The sequence below is a fragment of the Sciurus carolinensis genome, chromosome 11 (genome assembly GCF_902686445.1).
Source record: "Sciurus carolinensis chromosome 11, mSciCar1.2, whole genome shotgun sequence".
NCBI lineage: Eukaryota > Metazoa > Chordata > Mammalia > Rodentia > Sciuridae > Sciurus > Sciurus carolinensis.
The window spans coordinates 25,888,732-25,907,851 of NC_062223.1; the positions used below are offsets into that span (position 1 = coordinate 25,888,732).

Sequence of the window (19,120 nt, forward strand, 5' to 3'; positions counted from 1 at the left end):
TCCTATGCCTTCTGAACAGCTGCTTTCTGCTGCTGAAGTTTATCAACATTTTCTTACATTCTCAAGTGATATAATGTCCTGTGTTATAAAACAGTTACACAACTTCAAAATCTGATTTCTGCTACTGACTATAAAATCCTACCTTTGGAAGCTTGTCTGCAGTTGAAGGAGGAAATTTGATCTCACTCAGAAATAGCTGTGCTATTCTTGGAGAATATATTTAAAATCACACAAGCTTTTTTTCCATTTTCTCTGGAGTCTACTAAATATTGGAAAAAATAATAAGTGATTGTAGTGGTATTCAAAGGAAATTCTTGGCAAAATGAGAAAAATTAACATTTCCATATTAAAAAAATCAACTAAAATGCAAACAAATAATTTCAACAAGGAATAGCACATTTAGCATTTTTTAAAAAAGGAAAGTTTTCTAGGTTCTTTTTTCATAACTTTAATAAGTACCATTCAGTTTTTTAACCTGTCTCCTCTTGTCCTGGTAGGGTAACCACTTCTGCTTGGAATATAGATAGAGTACTCCTGTGCCTTTTCAAATTCTTCTTTAAGAATAATACACCATCTTTTAAAAACATCATAACTATCACTAACAGAGGAGAACTTTTCCCTAACAGGGACAAAGAACACTAAAGATTTTATACCATGAACACACATTAATCATGGAGTACTGCAACTGGACTGTGTCCAAGCCAATTTGTGCTTAATTACACTCCCTGGGACTCTCCATATACTTTTAAAGGAACATCTACATGTCAAGACCCAATCCATCAAACTCATAAGTAGAGTCACAAGTGTGTAACAAGGAAAAGTTCTTTCATAAATATTATGGGACAAATAATCAAGAATAAAATATCAGTCCCATTAATTTGTTCCAATGAAGATGAGTTTATCACTTACTCCTTTTTGAGTCAGAGCAATCTCATTATCTGTTTATTTAATCTTCAATTTTATCCTTATGAGTTTGAGATCAAATATATTTTTAAAGGTTTATGCAGCTGTAGCAACTAGTTATTGATGTATTCATTCTCTTTATTTCATGTTTATCTAAAAACTAAATAGTAGTGCTGGCTGCAGTGGTGTAAGCCTGTAATCTCAACAGCTCAAGAGGCTGAGATAAGAGGATCATGACTTCAAAGTCAGCCTCAGGAACAGAGTTGTAATCTCTGATTGGACAACAACAGGTTATTGTGAAAGAAAAAGATAAGAGTAAGACACATTTTGAATAAGGCAATTAAATGAGGCCTTTTTAAAGGTGAGATTTTAGTTAATGTCCAAGGAGGAGAAGTCATTTGTTCCTGTGGGTACACTGTCACATAGGGGAAGATCCACCATGGGACACAGCTGGGCAATTTCAAGATGGGGGTCATTGAACTTGAAGGGGGATAAGTCAGGGAGATGATGGAACAATGGAAGGTGAAGACATGAGCCAGAACCAAGCCCTGCAGGGGTATCACAGATCTTACTAAGGAATCTGAACTACATTTACAACTTTTTTGAAATGAGAGTAAACAGGACTTGCTGTTAGTTAAGTCAAAATGCTCAACAATTAGCAAACCAAGTCTACCAAAGTGGATCAAGATTTATACACCATGGTCAAGTGAGATTATCTCAGATGTAGAAACATGGTTCATTTTTCAAAAATTAATTACTTTCCTTCATCACACCATAGCATGAGGAAGAAAAAAATCACAGGATTATATCAACATTTGCAGAAAAAATATTTAATAAAATTCAAACCCTCTTCATTGTAAGGACATTGTGTAAACTATGAATAAAAGTTCCTAAGGTTAAAAAAAAAAGAGTATTTTCAAAGCAATCAAAAACTGACATCATCTTTAATAGTAAGAGTCTAGAAGCTTTACTGATAAGATCACTTTTAGTCAGCTTTTGTGTTACTGTATCCAAACCTATTTCTTCCTGTCACAAACTACCTACCTACAGTTATTGCCCATTTAACCAGCATCAATGGATTTGTCCACTCATTAGATGAAGACTCTCATGAGCTTATCATTTCACCTCCAAAGATTCTTGCACTATCTCACACAGGAGATTGTGCAGGACACCTCATATCTAAACCATAACAATCAGGAAGAAGGGAAGGATGTTCCCTCTCACCACATTTCAACATTGTACTCAATAGTAAGACAAGAAATAGAAAGTTTAGAAGAAATAGAAGATATAAAGCCATCCTTCTTTGCAGTTGTCATCATCTATGCAGAAAATCACAAATACTTCTACAATACTCTGGAACCAATAAATTATCAGTGTGAAGTTGAAATACAAAAAAGTAATGTGCAAATATCAATGACTTTCCTATATGCCAGCAATACACAAGCCAAAGTTTAAGTTAGAAAAATAGCAGCACTTACTCTAGTATGTCCCAAAATGAAATACTTGAGTATTGCTTTAACAAAATATGTACAAGACCTCCATGAGAGAAACTACAATGCTCTGATGAAAAAGGAAGTAAATGAAAACTTACCCCTGCTCATGCATAGGAAGACTCAACATTGTCAAGATCAGTTCTTCCCAGATCTATATCTTCTACAATCCAAATACTTATGACTTGATTTGATAGATATTAACAACTAATTACCAAGTTTACATTCTGAGGCAAAGACACAGGAGGGATAGCACCATGCCCAGGAGGGCAAATTTTGAAGAACAAAATTGGACAATGAACACTACCCAACATGAAGACTTGACACAAAGCTATGTAATCCAGACTTGTGGTATTGGTGAAAGAGTACAGGAGGAGATCTCCGAAGAGAAAAATACCATTGCCCAATTTAAAAGTTTCTCATGTACTAACATACTCTTAACACACAGTCAGCAATTAGTCTCTGTAGTAGTCAGGGTTCTCTAGAGGAACAGAACCAAAAGGATGTATGATTATAAAAAGGAGATTTATTAGATTGGCTTACACAACCAGAAGCCAGATAGTCCACAAAGGCCATCTGTAGGCTAGAGATTTTGAAGATCCAGTAGCTATGAAGTTCAAGAGGCAGAAGCCCCAGAACAAAAAGGATGAACAGTGCTACCCTAGTCCAACATCGAGGATTCTGGAAACTACCTGGAGAAACACTGGCAGAGTCCACTTTGGAAAAATGAAGAAGCAAGTGTCCAATATTGTCAGATGATCTAAGGAGCAATCAAGAACCCTTTCAAGGAGAGTTGAGCTTGCATCTGCATCTGCTTTCTTGTTCTTCCAATTTTTATTCCATCCGAGCCATCATTCTATTGGGTGATGCTGCCCATGCTAGGGAGAGTCTCCACTTCAGTTCACTATCCCACATTCCAGTCATTCCATGACACACCTCATTGACATACCAGAGGCCTCTTAATCATTGGCATATCTTAATCCAATCCAGTTGACAATTCAAATTAACCACTATAGTGGATGAACAATAAACGATGGACCATTACACAATAAAATATTATTGGTTACAAAAAAAAAAAAAAAAAAGAAAAAAAAATTGAGAACCTGATCCAAGGAAACACATAGGGGAAACTCAAACATATATTACCAATGGAACAGCCAGTGTGAAAAGTTGTGTGGTTGCAATCATATGACTTTCCAGAAAAGTCAAAAATTGTGGAAAAAGTAAACAGTTCAGTAGTTGTGAAGCAGACAGAATTTTTTATTCAGTTCATCTCTTTCTGTATGATACTATGAGGATGAACACATCATTACATTTCCTTCCAAAACTATAGAAAGTGCAATTCCAAATGCCAAAAGGGAACCATATGTAAAGTAGGAACTCTGAATGATGTCATTACTGATTAATAATTTAAAAAAGGAAATAATGTGGTGTGGGAAGTTGATAGTGTGAGCTGCAGCTTAAATGTGTTCCCTAAATATCATGTGGTAGAAACAATGCAGCAGTGTTGAGAGGTGAGACCCTCAAGAGTGGGTTACACAATGGAACATTACTCCACCTTAAAAAAGAATCGAATTATGACCTTTGCAGGTAAATGGATGGAGTTGGAGAATACCATGTAAGCGAGATAAACCAAACCCCACCAGAATTAAGGCCAAATGTTTTCTCTGATATGTGGATGCTGATCCATATTGGGGCAAGATGAGGCAGGCAGGAGAGAAGAATGGAGGAATTTTAGATTGGGCAGAGGGGAAAGGGGAAAGGGGAGAAGGTATGGGAATGGGAAAATGTTGGAATGAGATGGACATTATTACTCTATGTACATGTATGATTGAACAAATGGTGTATCTCTACATTATGTACTATCAGAGAAATGAAAAGTTGTGCTCCATTTGTGTACAATGAGTCAAAATGTATTCTGCTGTCATGTATAATTAATAGAATAAATAAAGTAAGTAAATAAATAAATAAATGGGATTCATTGGCTGCACTGGTAAGAACGGGCCTGGATCTGGGAGTGCCTCTGGCTGGAGACTCCCAGTGGTCTCCCTGAGACAATTGTGGTAGAGGGCTCAGGAGGTGGTCAGTTGGATGCACATCTGCTGAGTGTCATGCTTTCAGTCTCTCTCACCTGCTGGACAATCCCCCATAGCCGGGGTCAGTTCAGTCAGCGTCACCATGACCAAGGACAATGCCTGTAGCAAGGACAGGAAACTTTGCAACAAGCTGGATGGCAAGAAGCTGGACCTGAGCTCAGCAACCTGAATGAGGTCCTGGTCAACAGCTGGCTGCATTTTCAAAGGCCACTGTACTGAATCTGTTCTACCATAAAATGAGTAGTGGCCTCACACACCTGCTGAAGCTGGACTACAGTGAGAACAAGCTGCAGCTGCTGACTGACTTTGGTCATCTGGTGCTCAACAAGAGGCTGGTCACACTGCCTGTCAGAGTTGCTCAGCTCAAGAACCTGAAGTGGCTGGACTTGAAGGATAACCTCTTGAACCCTGTCCTGCTCACAGTGGCCAATTACTGTTGGATGAGAGGCAGTGTGAGCAGTGTGCAAACAAGGTGTCACAGCACACGAAGGCTGCGCAGGCAGATCAGGAGAGAGACAGGCATAGGTACCTGGAAGGGCAACCAGAGGCAGAGAAGAGGTGGGAGGCTAAACAGAGAGCTAAGGAAGCTCAGGAACCCAAACTGAGGAAGCAAGAAAGGCTCCACAGAAAGAAAATCAGGGAAAGGAGTACAATGCCCTCAAAGCTTCCATGTGGGAGCAGGAGAAGGAGCCCAAGAAGGAAGAACATCAGGCTCCCAAATCCAAGTTTGGCTCCCATCCCAGCAAGTCACCGGTGGAAACACACTCAGTCCTGGGCTGTGCTGAAGCTGCTGCTGCAGCTCTTACTGCTGTGTGTGGTCAATGGGCTATTTGCCTGTGGAGAGACCGCAGTGCTGCAGCAACCCCTCCACCCCAGTGTGAACACCATTCACGACAATGCTGTGCAGGATCTGTGCTGCCACAAGATCCTCCATGGGTCCTGCACACAAACTCTCAGCAGTGAGCTTGTCTTCTGTACCTTCTGCCTCCGGGCCTTGGAGTCCAGATTCCTGTAGAATTGGGTTCTGCTGAATGCAGGCTTCAGGATCAGACGTACCTGTCATCTTCAAATGGCTTCCAGTTGGTATTTGAGACCTCCGCTTTCTAGGACTTCTTGTTCCTTAGTCAGGGTTCCCTGGTGGAATAAGAAGAAAGGGAAGGTGGGAAGGGATAGTCACCTGCATGCCTATAGGAGTCAGCCTAGTCGTAGGGAGGGAGAATACAGCCTTTTCTAGTTATTATACTAAGTTGTGTAAAGTCAAGTCTCCTGTCTACTAAATGGTTGGCTGTCACTTCATTAATACTTTTGTGTGTCACAAACCCTTACTTCCATTGCTCCCTGGGTAGCCCAGACAGATCAGGAGACAGTGTGCTACTGGAAATGAGGGGACCACCACACTCAGGAACTCCAGTTGAAATTGGGGAGGGAGTTACCTATTTACTAAAAGACCACCAAGACATTCAATCATTTTATGAACCATACAAAATCTCTGTGAAAGGAACTCAAACCACCAGTCAAATATATCACCTGTAGGCAGAGTAAGTGAGACCTTCCATAAGTCACCTAACAGTCACCCAAATAGTCTAAGGAAGAACCAGACTCCCACTCTGGTATTCTTTCCTTCCTTAACAATATTTGACCTTCTTTCTAATGTTCAGAGAGAACAGAACTCACATCAGAATTATGTCTCAGCCAAAATGGCACAGACATAGCTCCTTGCCTCAGGTTCAGAGCAATAACTCCCTGATTGCCAGGAAATGAGGAGGTGGATATCTGCAAAACAGCATTGTCTGTGGCAGCTCCATTAGCACTAGGTGTGACTAAATACCTCAGAGGCAACCTGGACACTCACACTGAAGTTCAGAACTGTTGGATTCTAGAACTATGACAGAAGGGAAGGAATGAATGGAATCTAGGTAATGAAGGGAAATAGGTAGCAACATGGAGCTGAAAAATGGTGCATAAAACTAAAGTCTAGCACAAGCAAGGTCAGCACTGTCCATTCTCCATTCTCTTGGTTGCTAAAGATTGAGCATTTTCTTGTCTCTGTCTCCTCTTTTCACAACAGCTAGATGAAAGCATCAGAGGGACCATGTCTCGGTGCTCGTTCTCTGAAAACACCCAATTGCAAGTTCCTGCCTCTCTCCATGGGGAGCAAGAACTTGTCATAGTTGAGACATAGGGCAGGGTCCAGCATTATAGCCTTGGTGACCCTTCTGGGTAGCTCTGTCACTCATGACTGTTCTGATACTGGAAGAAAGGATGTTTTTCTCTCCTATCCCATGGATAGAGGTGCCCTACAGGTCCACAGCTTACTCAGAATCACTAGGCATTCCTTAGTCTTCCCCCAAGCTGCAGAGCCTTCAGTCTAAATGCTTTATAGAAACTAAACACATGATATATAATGATGAGATTATGAAAATACAGAAGTTAGCCTAGACATCAAAGTTCCTTTGGCTGGTTGAGGCAGCTCAGTGGCTGAGCCAACCTGCTGACTAGAGTTCATTCTGACTTGGAGATTTGATGCTGATTCTTTTGGATTTCCACAATTATTAAATCCATATCTGAGGAATAAAAAAAAAAAAAAGAGGATTAATCCACTGGATTAATGTTGTGGTCCTGGTGTGGGTTGGTTATCATAGGTGGGATGCTGATAAAGGTCAGTTCAGCCCTCCCTTGCTGCCTCATCCTTGCCTTCTTCTACACTTCCCCCTTTACCAAGGGATGGCACAGTCCCCAGACTCTCTGCAGATGTCAGTGCCATGTTCTTGAGCTTCCAAGATTCCAGAACCATGACAAAATTATTCACCATTCTGTATGAATTCAGCAGTCTCACTTATTCTGTTGGAGCATCAGAAAATGAACCAAGTGGGAAATTGTGGGGAGAAGAGATTTCATAAAAGTCTATGTCATTTCTGCTAATATTGCAATGAACCTAAAATTGCTTTAAAAAATACATTTTCTTATTTTACAAAAGCAAACTACCTGACTCAGAGCCTTCCTGATAGAGCTGTGGTCCAAACAGATGGAGACACAAGGTTAGATGCAATGGTTGAAACATTTTCAAAGTAGCCTATTGTGAATTTTCAGCAAGATTACACATAACTCGCAGAGAGGTGACTAGGGTTAGCCTTCTTCTTTATAATTTTGTAATTCAAGAAAGTTATTTTAAACATACAGAAGCCTCATTTTTTTCTGTGCAATAAGGGGATAATATATAAATTAAGAAGTTTTGATAATACAAAATAATGTTTACACTACTCACTCAACTTCTATCAGATACATAGTAGTATACAATATGATTTTTACTTTGATTTGAAAACAAGAGAATTAACCATGCCTGACTGCTTTTCAATAAATCTAGAAATGAATGAGAAGACTGGAAGAAACCAATCATGGCTTTCTAATTACTGTGACTCAAAGTCCTATTTTTAAAAGTTCTTCGGTAAAAGAATAGTAAAAATTAAAACCCAAAATATGAACATGATTCAAATGAAAATACTATTTGCAGACAATGGGTTATGAGCTCAGTACTCTGAGGAAAACTTAACATCTGTAGAGTTTGTATTTATGGGGTAACCTTATATGACATAGGGGGAAGTGAGAGGGTGTGGGGGTATGAAAAATCTGGAATGAGACAGACAATCATTACCCTATGTACATGTATGGTTACATAAATGGTATGAATCTACATCCTGCACAATAGAAATGAAATGAAGCATCCCATTAGTGTAAAATGAATCAAAATGCAGTCTGTAAAAAATAAATAAATAAATAAATAAAAGATTAAATATTATTTCAACTAGAAAAAGTTAGAAAACAGCAAAGTTATCCAAAGCAAAAGTAATTAGAAGCAAATAATTAAAATAAAAGAGGTTTCTCTGTTAGAAAAAATAGCAGCTATTATATGTTTGTTAGTCTGTTTTCCATTACTGTAACAAATACCTGAGTTACACCAACTTAATAAGAGAAAAATTTTATTTTGGTTCACAGTTTTGAGGTTTCAGGCCATGACTAAGTGGTCTCTATTCTTTGGACCTGTGGTGAAGCAGCATATCATGGTGGGGACCATGTGTTGGAGCAAACTGTTTTCATCTAAAGGATATGAAAGGAGAAAAAGTAAGAGATCAGTTTCCACAATCCTCTTCTAGAACCTGCCTCCTCATGACATAAAAACTCCCACTAGGATACACCTCTAAATGTTTCAACCACCTTCCATTAGCAACCTGCTAAGGACTAAGTTTTTAACAAATGAGCATGTGGGAAAAACTCTATATTCAAATATCTAAGGTCTAGCTGGTTGTACGTAAAATTAGAACAATATGAGTAATGAGTAATCAATCTGTATTCTAATCACAAATATTAATGAAGGAGGCACATATTTCAAAAGTATAAATAGCACAAAAAATACAAAGAAAGTTTTAAAACACATTTAGAAGTTTTCCAACTCCAAAAAGCATTAGAATCAAGATTAAGTAAAATAAATCACAATCTGGATTAAATGAATGATTCCCTAGGAATCTGTAACAAAATTTTAAATTTTTTGTGGAGGCAGTATATAAGTGAGTCTTAGTTTTCTTTCAGTGTCTGTGATCTCTGCATTTTAAGGCAATATTTAGACCATTTACATTGATGAAACTATTGATATGGTTAGTTTCAAATTTGGTCTTTTTCATGATGTCCCATAGTTCTTGGAGATCTGTTCATGATTTCTTATCATCTTCTCTGTTTGGGCAACTTTATTTTCAAGATTAAATATTTTGTCTTCATTGTCTGAGGTTCTGTCTTCCAAGTGTCTAGCCTTTTGGTGATGCTTTCCATTGAGTTTTTCATTTGGTTTATTGTTTCCTTCATTTCAAGGATTTCCATTTTTTTTTTTTTTTGAGAATCTCTATCTCTTTGTTGAAATGATCTTTTGCTTCCTGCAGTTGCTCTTTCAGCTTATTGGTATTATCATTCATTGCCTGCATTTGCTCTCTTATCTCATCCTTTGCTTCACAAATCATCTTAATCATGTATAATCTGAAGTCCTTTTCTGACATTTCTTCTAACATACTGTCATTGGATTCTATTAATGTAGAATCTAGATTTGTTTGGATCATTTTCTTCCCTTGTTTTTTCATGTTGTTCATGTATCTTCCCCTCTAGCAGTGTAGATCTGGGGTCTTGCAGATTTCCCCCTATTGGCTTATAGTGGCCCTATAAGTTTCCAAAACCTTCTCTTTAAGGAGAGATCAATATTATCAGTGCCCAATTCAGACACTATGCAATCCTAGACCAAAGAGCCCCTATGAGGACAATAACAAAATTTTCATAATAAACAGAATGAGTTCAAATATTATCTTCAGTAAAACATACAGGTTTGCAATAAGGTCTGCAGTTTCTAATGTAGGACAGAGAGGATACAGAGGGATGTAGGATGTAGCTGTTAATGGGATGAGAAAAGAATATACAGAAGTTCTAGATAATAGAAAGGGTGAGAGTGTAATCAAAAGAAATTGGATGTTAGCATGCAAAAAGGGAGAAAGAGACTCTGAGGGAACAGGTAAACAAAAGGAAAAGAGAGCAAAAAAATTAAAGAAATAAAAACTTAAAATTGTTCCATAAGGAGAAAAAAGAAAATCTACAGTATATCAGTCATATAGTATTCAAACCTTCCAGTCTTCAGTAGCCTGATGCATGAGAGGTAACTGACAATGAGCTTCAAGTCTCCAGCAGACATCTCAGGATGGGATTTGACCCATCTAAAGATCGAAGCTCTGGTTTCTAGAATTATCCAAGATGGCTGCTCTGGCTTCCAAATGTGTTGACAAATGGGGAGCTGCAGCTTGGGGAATGCTGTGGTTGGCTGGAGGTCCTGGAGGGGGCATGCGGTTGGTCAGGCAGGGGTTCTGGAGGTCGGGTGTGTTTGGTGTGGTTGTGGGATCCTGGAGGCTGGGTGCAATCAGTCAGTCTGGGATCCCAGTGATAGGGCACAGTCAGTTGGTCTGGGGGTCCTGGTGGCAGGGAGCAGTCAGTTGATTTGAGGACCCTGGAGTCACGGAGTTATTGGTCGGGTTGAGGGATCCTGGAGACGGGACCCAGTCATTCTGGCCAGGGGTCCTACGGGGCCTGACTGTTCTCTCAAAATGGCAGCAGGCAGGTGTAATCAAACCTGCAGGTACTGTGACAGTGAACTTCCAGGCAACAGCAGGCAGCTGGCCCTCCACTGGTGGTCAGCAATCAGTTAGCTTACTGTTGTTGGATGATCAGGAGGTGAACCTCGTGCAGTGTGTGATGGATAGGTGTAAGGCAGGCGATGGACAGGCAAGAGGTAGGCAAATGGTAGATGATTGGTGCCTGACAGTGAGCAATCTGCACTCAAGAAACTCGTCAATATGATGGCAGACTGCAGGTGATCACAGTAGACAAATGGAGTAAACAGCAGGGCATCGATGAGCAGCAAAAACTGCCTCACCAAGAAACAGATATCCTCTTCTTGAAACCAGAGTTACGGAGCAACAAGGAACACAGCCTCCCTCCAGTTCGCCATCTTTGATCTCCCCTCATTTTAAACATATCATTTCTTATGAGTTCTTTATGTTGTTTATTCTTTTCCATTTTTAAATGTTCTTTGGATTATTTATGTCTATGTTCCTTTTTATTTTATTTGTTTGCTTATTAAATATAATTATTTATTTTAGTTGTGGAGACTGTGTTAAAAGTTCATAATATGGTTTCATTACTATTATTTTAATAATTATATGTTAAAGATATTTAAAGAGGAAACTCATATGTTTTTTCATGTATTCGTTATTTCTGGTAATCTCTTTTCTCTACACAAACTTGTATTTCCACATGGTATCATTTTCCATCATCTGAATTACCTCCTTTAATATTTTTTAATGTCTTCATTAGTACATTATAGTTATGTGATATATGTTTGTGATGAGAACACTTATCTACCCTCTTATCGAATGTCAAGCATATAATATAGTATTGCATATAGCTATCATGCATGATAGCTATAGTTAATAACAGGGAAGAAATAACATAGATTAGAGGAGACATTTTGCAGTGTAATGAATATTGCACTTTTTGAACATCACTGTCCCCTCACTTTCTAGCCTGTGCTCTCTGCCCCAGAACTGTCGCTATTTTGGATTCTATAAATAAATCATACCATGCAGTACTTGTCTTTCTGTGTCCAGTCTTTATCACTTTACATAATGTCAAATGGTTTCACCCAGGTGGTCACAAATGATAAGACTCCTTATTTGAAGAAACAGAAAAACAGTTTTCTACGTGCATCTCAGACCAGCAATGAGAGATTCTGATGAGGGAGAGGTAGACTTTTACAATTTACTGTTATGCCACCTGCAATTCCCCTCAGTGCTTGAGAAGGATTTGCTGAGTAATAAAGATGTTTGCAAAGTCTCATCTCAATGGGAATTTGGGTTGTGGACTTTCCTTCTTTGCTTGCTTAATATATGTAGGTTCACTATTAATATTTTATGTGTTTTCCCTGAAAATAGGGGTCTTAACAGAACCAGGATTAGAACATAAAAATCAGACTTCTAATGGAACAGTGATTTCAGATTTACTCGTTTGCTATGAAACTCTGAGTAACCAAGATTGCAATGAGAAAATACAAAAACAGATTCTAGCTGCCAATCCCCTGTTGACTACTCTCAGATGACCTAAATCACATAGCCAAATAATTCCAACTCCATCAGGAAGGAATAACAGGGACAGAAGAAATAAAGTGTTCCTCAATGTTAAGTTCACACAGTATAAGATGATATCATATATTTGTTAGCTTAAAATGTATAGCATTTATTAACTACAGCAGTAGTAACACGACTGACATTTATTTAACCCTGCTGAACTTTCTTTAACCTTTATGATCAGTTAAATATTAATATGTCTTATTGTTTAGTTATAGGTTATCACAAGTAAACAATTACTAGATAATTAGAATACTTCATTGTCTAGTCTAGTAATAATTATACAAAATATTTTTGTTTTTCTCCTTGTGACATTTTCCTGTTCTGAAAAATCATGTGTAACTGCCAAACTCTTAATGTATAAAAAGTTGGCTGGAAAAAATAAAATTTAGAGCTTAGCATCCATTCCTTGAGTTTGTGTTGCTTTGTTCTCCACCGCACTGACACCTACTCCATCACCTGTGACCACTACCACCCCTGCTAGGGCTGGACCCCGGCAATTTACCATGTTGTGTGGGTTCTACTTTTAATGTTACTACTGTTAAGTATTCAATTTTCACATTACTGAGTACAATTTCTGTACTAAAATTTACATATGGAATGGAAATCAACTGAAGGTATTTATGTAGCATTAAGCTCTTTAAACATAATAACGAGGATCAACATAAAAATAAGCTGAAGAACAGCAAAGGGAGGAATAAGAATAAATGCAAAACTTAAATAACATCAGTGCAATGATTCTAAAATTTTATTCATTAATTTAGTACCCATTTAGATAAACACTCTACTACATGTGCATGAGAACTTTCTAGTAGTGATAGACAAGACATTATAGAGTTCACATTAAAATAGAGAAACTATTAGAAGTACAATCACATATTTGATACTTTAATTGTATTTAACAGAAATACTTTGGAAGGAAGGAAAATTAGCATCAGTTTCACAGATGTTATAGTTCCTAAGAAGACACTGTTATGGTAAAACAACTCTCCCCATAGTGGGAAACTCACTCATTTCCTACCTTGTTGAGGGTCGTCTTGGACAAGATGGTGCCTGGCAGTGAGCCAAAGGGCACTGGCTACCAAAGTAAGGAAGTACCCAAAAAGGCTGCTGCTGTTATTAGTTCCTTGGAGACTTATGACATGTTAGCACCAGGCTCAAGGATTGGCTATCTAATATCATGCTGCGCGTGGACAGCTCATGATTTATATAGTGTAATGCTGGCATTCCTCTGCATGCTCTCCTGCATGAGAGAAAGCTTTGCTATAATTGGCTGATAAGCTAGGAGCCTGGGGGAGGAGAGAGGGAGAGAGAAGAAGAAGGGAGATAGAGGGAGAACAAAGGAGACAGAGAAACAGGGAGGACGCAATAAACCTCGCCAAACTAAAGATTAGTGGTGTCTCCTTTCTCCGCGCCGGTTCCGCTGGATGGAACTCTACCTGATGTGAATTTTGCTTCCCAGAGTTTCTTCATAGTGTTTGTCATCTCTGAGTTTCTCAGAGTGTAGATGAAGGGGTTCAGCATGGGGGTTATGACAGTGTAAAACAATCTCAATGACTTGTCAATGGGGAAAGTCTTAGCTGGTCTTGCAAACATGAAAATACAGGGAACAAAGAAGAAGATGGCCACACAGATCTGGGAGCCACAGGTGGAGAGAGCTTTCCGCCTCCCTTCCTGACTCAGGTTCCTCAGAGAGTGAAAGATGACAGCATAAGACATGAGTAAGAGCAGAAACACAGTTGTGCAGATGAGTCCCCCATTGGCCATCACCAAGAGGCCAATGACATAGGTGTCAACACAGACAAGTTTCAAAAAGGGGTATGTCACATATGAAATGATCAATGATTTTGGGATCACAGAATGGGGGATCACAAATAGTTCCAAATTGAATTACTGAGCGCAAAAATCCTCCAACTCAGGAAACTACCAGCAGCAAAACACACACCCACGGCCTCATGATGAACAAATAATGCAAGGGCTTGCTGATGGCCACATAGCGGTCAAAGGTCATCACCAACAGAAGAAAGACCTCTGACACACCAAAAAAAGTGTCCTGTAAATAGCTGAGTCATACAAAACTCAAAGGATATATTTTCCTTTAAGAACAAGTTGGACATTATTTGGGGAGAAATGACTGTAGAATAAATGGCATCCATAAATTATAAGCTAGCAAGAAAGAAGTACATTGGTGAGCCCAGGAACTTACTGAAGGTTGTAGTCATAAGGATGAGCAGATTTCCCACCAGGGTCAAGATGTAGAAGAGCAAGAAAATTAAAAAAAGAAATTTCTGCTCCTTTGGATTCTGTGTGAGACCCAACAGGACAAAGTAATTTACATTGTTCCTCCAATCCATCTAATCTTTTATTGTTGTTGATTTCACATAGTAAAGCAGTTCACCGACAAAACCATGAAAAATCCTTAGGAGTATTATAATCCCAATCTTAATTCATTCATCCTCTGAAATATGTATAAGAAGCATCACTTGGGTCTAGCTTTCTACTGGATGTGTCAGTAATCATGACATAAGACAGAATTTCCTACCCTAAGTGTAGTGATGGAATCAGGATTTAAATGACAACCTGATCATGCTCATAATAAGTGTCTTATTTGTATTATGCTATCGAGGAGTCACAGTGCTGGGATTTATAAATCAACTGGGTTATGGGTAGACCTCTCACAGGAACCCATAATTATGTGATCAAAGGAAATATGAAGTAACAAGCAATGAAAATTGAATTTCATGAGAAAATGAATTTCACGCATTTTCTTACATTTCAATGGAAAACATGTTTCATGATAAACACATGGTGTCAAAAAGGTGTAATACCAAAGATTCACTTAAGGTCATTTTCATATTAATAGTGACTAAAATAACATGTAAAACTCTAGACCAAAAGTCAGTATACTCATTACTGATTCTGTGACTGTAAATCAATAACAATGGCAGCTTTTCCACCAATTTTCACTCATCTCTCTTATTCCCTGGACACCTCAAGCAGAAACACCTTACCATTCATATTTCTACATGTATTCTGCTCTGATGATGTGCATGTCCTCCAGCATGTGAGAGGCCTTCTGAACAGTTCTTTTTCTCTTTCACAACCTTCAGCAGAACCACCTTCTGATGTTCATAGTTGCACCCACAGTCTCTTTGAGACAATATAGGCTTTTTCTATCATGAATCATGACTCTCCTCCAACCATCTAACCATTACCCAATCCCAGAGCTACATCCACAGTTTTAGGTAGTTTTTGTAGCTACACCTCACTTTCCATTAGCAAATTTTATATTATTTGGGGGCATTGTTGTAATAAAGTATCCCAAACTGCTTAAAGTCAGAAATCCGTTGCTTGAGAGTTTGGTACACTAGAGATTCAGAATCACCATCTGTGCTGTATTGATTTCTTTAGAAGACATTGAAGAAAAACAGAGTCTCAGGTCTTTCTCCTTGGCGTACAGATACCAGTTTTGTGTCACATGTCACTCTCCTTACATCCAAATCTCCTTTCTAACAGGACATCAGTCTTATTGGAACAAGGACCAATCTAATGAGATTATTTTAATTTGTTGACTTCTACAAAAAATTCACATTATGTGATAGTGGAGCTTTGAAACTCAACATAAATTTGAGGAAGATGTGGGAGGAAAAGAACAAAATAAAACAGTAGTTTTTTCATGTGATTCCATGTATGACCAATAGCTATCACACTTTCAAATATCCTCCCATGTTGCTTAACCCTTCTTTTAGGATCTTTCCTTGGACAATCCTCCTTTTCCTAACTGTGAATGCTGAAAGAACAATGAAAATTTCTGTCTTCACCAATGTCTTTTCTTGAATTTAAAAGGGTATCTGTGGAGCCCACCTGCCCTTCTACTGAGTTTAGAAGAGATCACTGAGCCTGCCCCCACACACTGAGGTTCGGATGCCCTTGTTGAGCCTCCCCCTCCTCCCCACTACACCCCCACATGGACCAATGCCTTCGCTGAACCAGTCCCTCCACCCCATGGTGAACCGGGTGCTGAGCCTCCCAGCCAGTCCCCACAACAAGGACGGAGGCCAGTAATGAGCCTGCCCCCTTACTGCTGAGGAACACTGTGCCTGCCTCAGTGCTGACTCATCACACCCTTACTGGGGCTCCCCATGTTCTTTGGAGGCTGGTACAGGCATATTGAATCATTCCTGAGGGTGTGACCTTCATCTTTGGAAGAGCGTCTCCCTTCTGGAGACACCTACAGGAGACTGGAGGCCCTTTGACAGGTACCTCTATTTCCTCACTTACACCCTACACCCTTCCCCATTCTCTTGTTCACAACTAGAAATACTGTAAATAGTAATCTAACTCATCCTGTTCATTACAATAATGTTAAAGTCTTTATAGGGGCTATCTGGTTCAGGGCTGCATTTTCTCTGTATTGGGTGTGACTTGTATTGATCTCCCCTTCAAAGGAGAGGTAGTGGAAAATTGCAGTATCATAAAAAGACTGCAAGGGGAGGGAATTTCAGTATCTCTGATCCTCACTGAGAGAGGGGAATATATAGAAAAAATATGAAAAAACAGGGGAAGAAAACGTCCCTAACAAACCAAGATGCTATTGTGATAGAATCCAATGACAGCATGGCAGTAGAAATAACAGAAAATGAGTTTAGAATCTGCATAATGAAAATGATCTGTGAAGCAAAAGATGACATAAGAGAGCAAATGCAGGCAATGCATGATGATTCCAGTAAACACTTAAAAGAGCAAATGCAGGAAGCAACAGAACTCTTCAATAAAGAGAGATTCTGAAAAAGAAGCAATCAGAAATACTTTAAATGAAAGAAATGATAAGCCAAATTAAAAACTCAATAGAAAGCATCACCAACAGAATCTCATGGAAGACAGAATCTCAGACAATGAAGACAAAATATTTAATCTTGAAAATAAAGTTGAACAAACTGAGAAGTCATGAATGGAACCTCCAAGAATTATGGGATATTATGAAAAGACCAAGTTTAAGAATTACTGGGATTGAGGAAGGCACAGAGATACAAACCAAAGGCATGAACAACCTGTTCAAAAAAATAATATCAGAAAATTTCCCAAACCTGAAAAATGAAATGGAAAATCAAATACAAGAGGTTTAAAGAACATCAGGTGCACAAAATTACAACAGATCCACACCAAGACACATTGTAATGAAAATGCCTCACATACAAAATAAAGATAGAATTTTAAAGACTGTAAGAGAAAAGCATCAGATTACATATAAAAGGGGAAACCAATATGGATATCAGCAGATTTCTCAGCCCAGACTCGAAAAGCAAGAAGGGCCTGGAACAATATATTTCAAGCTCTGAAAGAAAATGGATGTTAACCAAGAATCCTATACATCCAAAATTATTTCCCATCACTCTATTTCCATCTGTTCTTTAGTAGACACTAACTTCTGAGACCAGAAATGAGGACCACAACCTCTAAAATAAAGTTGAATATTGTAGAAGTTGTGTTCTATGTTCAATCTTTATTTATTCAACCTATTTGTGTGTACACAGCGCCTACCTTCTATCACATCAGCCTAATAAGGAAAACTTCCAGGCATCACAGAGTGTCCACAAACTCATTAAAGTTCAGTCTGCACCAAGATTAAGTATCTAGTGGATGGAATCTCAGTGATGACTCAGCAATCACTTTGTCACCTCTACTGTTTCAGATGAAGCACAAATCTTGGGGATAAAAAATGGTTGCAGAATTTATTATTTTAATTTTTGAATGTATTCATGATAACTATCATATATAAATAGACCAGCCATTATCTTCCCACAGAAGTTTTGCCTAACATTTGAATTATTGCAAATTCAAGGGCTACAATATTATATGCAATGAAAAATTCACTTAACTGAGATTCTAGCTTTTGCTATCAATTGTTAATGTCTTACTTTGGGAATTTGTCTACAGTTTGAATGAGAACTTTCTAAATCAATAGTAAGGATCAGGAAGTCCCTTTTCAACTGAGAATACATGCAGAAGAAATAAATTGGTATTTTTCCTCTGAATATATTTACAACAATGTATCTATTTCTGTACAATGTCTCTAGAGTCTTCTAACGTTTGCAGAAAATCATTACTAGCATTGTAGATGAATTTCAAATTAATTCCATGTTGAAAATAGAAAAATGAAAAATTTCCATAATAGAATAATTTCTCAAAAAGGCAAACAAATCACATGTTCATGTCGGAAGATAGCACCTAACTTTTTAACAAGTAATGTATTCTCTGTAAATTCTCTTCCATTAACTTTATGAAATACTACCATTCAGTTCTGTACAGAGTGTCTGCTGCTGTTAGTATATTCTAATACTTGTGGGAGAGATCAGGAGACAGCATTATCCTTCTTCATGTAGACAATGCTTTAAACCTACTGAAAGTACCTGTTCAGACAATTATATCAAGCCTTATGGACATCCCTAACAAAGATGTAGATCATTGAAGGCTTTATACCAAGAAATCACATTAATAGGGGAGTCCTACAACTGGAATGTATCCAAGACTGATTTTTCCTTAATCACTTTCACTGGGAATTCTCACATGTTTATACCTCTAAATATGCCAATAGATCAGTCACATTATTATGATTGAGAAGATGCAACAAAAGAGTTTCAGAAAAATAAGAAAATAGTCAAAATGATAATTGACAAAAATAATATATCAGTTCATTTAGTTTGTTCCACTGAAGATGTATTTATCACTTACTTCCATACTCCCAGACCAAATTTTTTTGTTTTTTCCATTTATCTAAGACTCAATTATCTCTCACTATTTGTATGTGACTGAAAACATTTTTAAAAGATTTATGGTATAGTAACTTGATGCTTTTCTATTTATTCATTAGTGTTTTAAACACTCTTAGAACATCTGTTTACTTCTTCATATTTATGCTAATAAA

General features: G+C 38.1%; 2 pseudogenes; one reads left to right on the forward strand and one right to left on the reverse strand.

The window, feature by feature from the left end:
- The first annotated feature begins 4,571 nt into the window (after positions 1–4,571).
- Positions 4,572–5,452, forward strand: LOC124958124 (leucine-rich repeat-containing protein 59-like; annotated as a pseudogene).
- A 1,539-nt stretch (positions 5,453–6,991) lies between these two features.
- On the reverse strand, positions 6,992–14,549 carry LOC124959279 (olfactory receptor 4A47-like; annotated as a pseudogene).
- Positions 14,550–19,120: the final 4,571 nt, after the last annotated feature.